The sequence below is a fragment of the Gavialis gangeticus genome, unplaced genomic scaffold (assembly GCF_001723915.1).
Source record: "Gavialis gangeticus isolate Ggan-Ray unplaced genomic scaffold, GavGan_comp1, whole genome shotgun sequence".
NCBI lineage: Eukaryota > Metazoa > Chordata > Crocodylia > Gavialidae > Gavialis > Gavialis gangeticus.
The window spans coordinates 32358421-32364899 of record NW_017729028.1 but is presented as its reverse complement, the minus strand read 5'-3'; positions in this window follow the sequence as shown (position 1 = coordinate 32364899).

Genomic DNA, 6479 nt, shown 5'->3' with positions numbered 1-6479 from the left:
GGGGGTTGGCGTGTTTTTTTACAATTTACTGGATTGGTGCCACTTGTCCATGTCCATTCTTCTGCCCTTTCCTGAAGGAGTTAGCAAACATTTTTATTTTGAAAAACGAGGCGAAATAGCACAAAAATATTCACTTTGGGGCTGTGCCGGGCGTGTTCATAAAGGCGTGCTTTCCACAGTGAGAAGAAGCATCTGCCCATTGACTTCAACAGCAGCATGCCCATGCTCTTTGGTTAGGGGATTTTGAAAGCATGAGATTCACTTCACAGCTGCATCCATGTTTCCTGACATACATGAAACAGCTGTCCCCTCCATTTGTGCAGCATGATCCACCCCGTCTGGAAAATGTGGTCTGAGGTTTTCCTGGTGCATTGTAATTGAAGCTCAGACGTGCTTTGAAAAGGGAAACGTGCTACTGTTACATCTGCAAAACCTTCTCGTGCCTGCTTGCTGTGCGGCTCTTGCAGGAGACAATTTGGAAGCTGCCAGGGTCAGTGGAAAACAGCGGAGCCAGGCTTTTCACTGATACCTGTTCTTGTATCGGGTGAGCTTTGCACTAGGCTCTGCTCTAGTCAAATTTGATCCCCAAAATCATAGATAAGCCAGGACAGCGGGCTTTAGATATTTTCGGTCATGGTAGAAAGGGTACAAATTCACCTGCAAACCTTTCTGTTGCTGCAGGTTGCAAGCATTTATTTCACCAATTATCCATAGCCCTGGAGTTTCCTGGGGATGGTAGTAACCCAGGGTTCTGATTGTGCTGGTGTTTTATTACTTTTCTTTTCCCCCTGTGGTGCTCAGGTGTATTCTGGTGCAGAGACTCTCAGCCAGTTTGAATGAGGGGACCAGAGGCTATCCCAAATAGACGTGGGCAAAGTTTTCACTGTGTGCAGAATGCATTTCCAGACCATCGGGTACCACTAGCGATTGTTGTAATTTCTTCATGAGCGCCTGCCTCCAGAATTGTCTCATTGTTCGGCTGTGTTTGCACTTGGAAATACCGACACGGGAACTCTTTTCTGTTGGGTGGGAAATGGAGAGGTACTATACAGAGCCCGATGCTGTCTGTGCTCAGTCCGCATTCATGAATTCAGGGCTGAGCACTGGACCGGTTTGGGCTCACGTGAAGCAAACCAGCTCTAGACAAATGAAATAGCTGCATCTGTTCCCATTGGATCTTTGTATACGATGAGTTGGGCAATACAGGGGGTGAAAAAAGACCGCTGGGCAGGTGATCTGGACCTGAACATGCACCGCCCGGTTGGAAGCTGCAATAAAACCCAAACGATCGAGTTGATGAAAGCCATGTGTTTGGTTTTGTTAAACAAGGGCATGTGCCCTGGAATACATTAAGCAAGGGCAAGCAGTCAGAAACGATCTGAGAGTATCAACCAGCCGTTCCCAAATGAGGGGTTGTGACCCTTTCTGGGGTCAGAGCAGTGATAAGCAAGATTGTAAACCTCAAAGGGGCCCCTAAGCATTAACCCCAGGTGCCCTTAATGAATAGAGGGTAGAGCTTCCCTGCACCTCCTCTGCTCTGCTAAGTGTCTGCTCTAAACCAGGGCAACTCAACACAGCCGTTCAACGATCAGCTGCCCTCGTTTAGCGCTCATCCCGGGGTAAGAGCGGAAGTTGTCTCAGACCAGCCGAGATGCAGTGAGTCCCCGCGCCCCGATCATTTCAGGCACGCAACTGTATGTGTACGGGCTCACCTGAAATGACTGGACTGAGAAGGGGGGTCACAGCCAGAGACCATTTGGGAACCACCGGTAAAAGCTCACCTTTCTCATCCCTTTGGGACACATGCAGCAAGGTAACAAGTCTGGACAAGTGAGGGACTTAGCAATATGCCCAGTTCTTTGGATGTAAGGAGCGCTGGGTCTGTTAGATGGTCTGGTAAGACTCGAGATGACTGAGATCACGGTCTCAAGGTTGTCGCAGATTGCTGGGTGACGGGACACCTGGGTTTCACTCCCAGCTCTGCCCCACGTCGCTGCAGAACCCTAGGCAAGTGATTTAACCTTTCTGTGCCTACAGTCTACCCATCTGTAAATGGGTATAATAATACTTACCTACCTCACAGGGGTGTTGTGAGGCTTAAGTTAATGCGTGTCAAGCCCTTAGATGAAGGGTGCTATGAGTGCAAAGTATTATTATTATTATTATTATTATTATTATTATTATTATTATTATTATTATTGCTGGGTTTGTTTGCTTACCGGGAATGGGAAGTGAAAGGGGTATTTTACCGCTCGCTAAAGGAAAGCAGAATTAGGCATGTCTTTGTAGAAAGCTGCCTTAAATCTGCTCTTTCCTTAAAAGCAACACATAAAGACAATGGCTCTGTGTAATGTGAAAGCTTTGCTTTCTTGGTCAGGTGTATTAATGCTTTTCCTCACACTGTTTGCAATATTCAGGGTTTGGAGTTTTCCTGCCACAACACGTGACCCTTCCCCCCCTTCCTTGATATCTATGGAAACTTGAAACTAAAGGTCAAAGAAACCATTTCTAAGCCAAGCAGATTGCTAATGAATACTTGAATTTTTGCAAGTTGTACTCATCCGCCATGGTGAACATGCACGAATCTTTAAGTCGTCAACTTTTGTCTGAATACAGTGAAACATTTGCTCACGCTGGTTTGGAATAGCCTTGACTTGATTTGGGAGGCTGGCACACTGTTGTTTGCTGAGGACTCAGAGATGTTGGAAAACAAGAGTCTTTGCTGGAAAATATGTCGGGGGGGTGAGGATGGGGGGGGTTGCCTTTCAGTTCCTTGACTGCCTAGCACAGCACAATAATTGCAATTTCCTTTGCTGTATGATCGTGTTTTTATAATGGTACTTCCTTACATAAAGAGTGAGAAAGTTTGTGAAAGAGTCAAGTCCTAGGCTCAACAGACATACTGTATGCCCCAAACGGTTTCCACGCGTGACTCTTCTCAAGGTACTTGCGTCCACAGAGAAAAAACACCTGATGCCCTCTGAGACTACAGCAGGCCTTCTCCTGCTGTCCTGCCTCAAGCAAAACTCCCATTGATGCTAAAAGGAGTTTTGGCTCCGGGCTGCAAGATTTGTCTGTCAAGTTGAATGCATCCCTGGTTTAACTCGACTGCAGTCAGCAGGGCTATGCCAAGGATGGATTTCCTTATAACACTGGAAGGAGCCTAGTTCATTGTCCTCCATATCATTATTTATATTGGTCAGATAAAGGGAGAAAAGACTATTTGGACCACAAAAAATATGTGGTTCTGCTTTTCATCCAAATTTCTTTATTGCCTACATTTTTTGGACTGGCTCTTATCATTGCATGATGCGACCGTTGCATCTGAATGGAGGGGGGAGTGAAGAGGAGAGTTCTCTCTCTTTTTTTTTTTTCATACAGAGGATTTGATCACTGTTTTGCTCAGGGCAAACTGTCATCCTCTTTGCCCTGAGTAAGGACAGCAAACTCTGGCCCCATTATGGAAAGCCATGCGGTTTTCCCAAAGGCTGCCTTCTTTGCTGACCCAAGAGCTTGAGTTGGATCAAGAAAGAGCGCAGCCAAGAGCACCCCTTTGAGTCTGCCGAGTAAAGTGAGTGTCAGTCTCCAGTTTCAGTCTCCTCCTACAATGATTCAAAGCCTCCTGGTTACATGAGCATCCAGACTCTTGCCTTTCAGCCTGACTTCTTCCCTCTGGGAGCTGCCAACCATTTAAAAGCTCCAAAGCCCTGGGATTGCAGCCAGGCTTCTTGTCCTGGGAAGCAGCTTTGGGTTTCTTCCTTCAGCATTTATCCCTTAGCCATTTATTTTCCCTATTGCAAGCACTTGATTGAGTGCTGCTGGTTTCTTTTCAAAGCTTATGTCTGAATAACACCAAGGCTGGAGAAGGCTGCAATGTCACCCTGCTCATCCACCCACCTGCATGGCGGCAGCAGTTCTGGGCATCGCCACCCTGTCCTGAAACACAGCCTTTACCCTGATGCTCCCTTTATTTAAACTATTCTGTCTTTAAAAGACACAGCCTTGTTTGAGCAAGGTGGGGCATGCAAGGTGCAGAAGGTGGGTAAAGAGCTGCATGTCTCCAATCAAAAAAATGAAATTCCAACTGCTTTTAAATTAACTGCAACCCCCCACCTAGGAGAAGCAAGGGATATATAGCAGGCAAAGAAACAAGAGCATCGTGTAGACAAAACCAAAAAAAAAAATCCCCAAAATTTATATTATAAGTAAATACTTCCTTCATTTTCCCTGAAAATGTATCGTTCAGCAATGTGGCCCTGTTCATCATCAGTGTGTTTTGCATTTCATTTAGTTTAAGCAGGTTAGTCTAGTTGAAGTAACAATGATAATGTTTAGTGCAGAGAACAAACAACCAGGAAGGTGAGCTTCCTGTATGCTACAAGCTTCCACTTCTGATCCGAGGTTGGCAGGAAGTTGTTCTTCAGACGTAAGGCCTCTAGTTGGTTTGTCTGGGTGTGTGTGTGTATGCGTGTGTATATATAGCTCTCTCTATATATCTATATATAGACAGCTAGATATATATAGATATGGATGCATATGCATATGTATATAGATGCATATGAATAGATATATATGTATATAGATGCATATGTATATATATGTATATGTGCATTCATATAGTATTAGATACATGCACACATGAAGTTGGTGCAAACATATATATGTTTTAATATATATGACTACATTCAGAATTGTAACCGGCTTTTTGAGATGATGAAAAGAGAGGTTTGGGGTCTGAGGTGCTAGCAACTGGAGACACTCACCAGGGCTTGAGATGAATATTTCTTGGATGGCTTTTTAACTCCTCAGGAAATGGAGTTGAAAGAAGAGCAAGCGTCCAAATTCCTCTGTGGAAGTACTGTCTCGTTATACTCTTCTCTTATAAAAGGAGCATGGATGCCCAAAGAAAGGGCCAAATGTAGGGTTGATGCAAACAACTGCAATTCATTGGTCTGGCGGCACCCATTTACATCCTTCTTCCACCTTGGCTTCATGTTGGACTGTGCAAAATTTGTCTGACCAAACCATGGACTCCAAGCCATGGGGGGCTTAGTTGAGCGTTGGGTTTCGTGACCATTGTCAAGCTCTGCCTAGGCTCTTCAGAGGACCTGTGGACATCTCGAGCTAACCCGGGCCTGTTTCGTGGCCTTCAAAGTGTCAAAACCTAAAGACAGAATTCTCTTCTCACTTAAGAAAATCCCAAGGAAGAATTGCACCCTGAGTGTTAAAAGGAGATTAAGCCTGTGGTGCGGCAATGCTTTGCCAAATAAGAAAAAAAAAGACAACTATGTCTGGGCATGATTTTTTTCTGAGGAACTTTCTGTAACATCCTAGATTGGCAGCTGAGCTTTTTTAAATGGGCAGAGCCCGTACTCTTCACTGGAGTTTCATCTTGAGCTTTCGTCGTTTGCTGAGACCCAGCCCTCAAAGCAAAGCTTGGGGGCAATGAAACCAGATATGTCTTTATAAGCAGGAAGAGCTGGATTTTGCACAGTCTTTACCTGAACCATGTCACTGCAATCCTTGGGCCTTATTCTGAATACTCATAGTTACTGCTACCAAGGGTGAGAGTTGCTGGCTGCCCAGCATATCTTCTTTCTACATTAACCTTGATGCAGTTGTAAAGGAAAATAATTTCTCATCAGGAACCCCAAAGCAACGATGCCACCGGCCTCAGGCAGCGCCGACCATTGGCTGCGAGGAAATTAGCCCTCTTTGTCCATGTAGCTAATTTGGCCCATTGCTGCTGTTGAGATGAAAGCCCCAAATCTAATTTCACATCCTCCTCCCCCATGTTCTTACATACTGGTTAAACCTCCCACGTATACTCAAAACAGCTGCTGAGTTTTCCCACTAATGCCGTTTCCCATACCTGCTGTCGGGACCCAGATACCAATGCCGCATTTTGTTACAAAACCACTTTCTCCACCAGAGCTGTTCTGTCCAAGTGCAACACAAGACCTCTTCGAAACCCCTTCCCTCCCTTTCCCCTTCCATGTTTGAGACCAACACGATTATTTCCAAACTAATATGGACCCAGAACAAAGTAGCACAACAGACTTTTTTTTGCCGCCCACTCTTCCCCAGGAATTATCATCTTCCTCCCACCAGACTCCTCTCACCACCACACCGGTCTGAATCTGAGATAGCTCCATTTGATGCTGCTAGGAGAGGCAAGCAGATATGTTGTATAGGGATGGTGGGCCTTGCCTTGGCGCCCTGGGAAACTACAAATCTCCCTCCGAGGTTAAAGGGAAGACACTAATTGTATAACAGTTACATTCTTGAGACAAATGATGAAAAAACCCCAGGAAGGTAGGGTGCAGGTCATAGGATAATAAGGAGGATTTCAAGGGGGGAACACCAAGCAGATAACACCAGCTCATGCCCATTGCCCTGCAAGTGTTTCTAAGAAACATGTGGACACCACCCAGTGAAACTCTGCCCAGAGACAGACAGGTTGCATCCCCCCCCCCCCC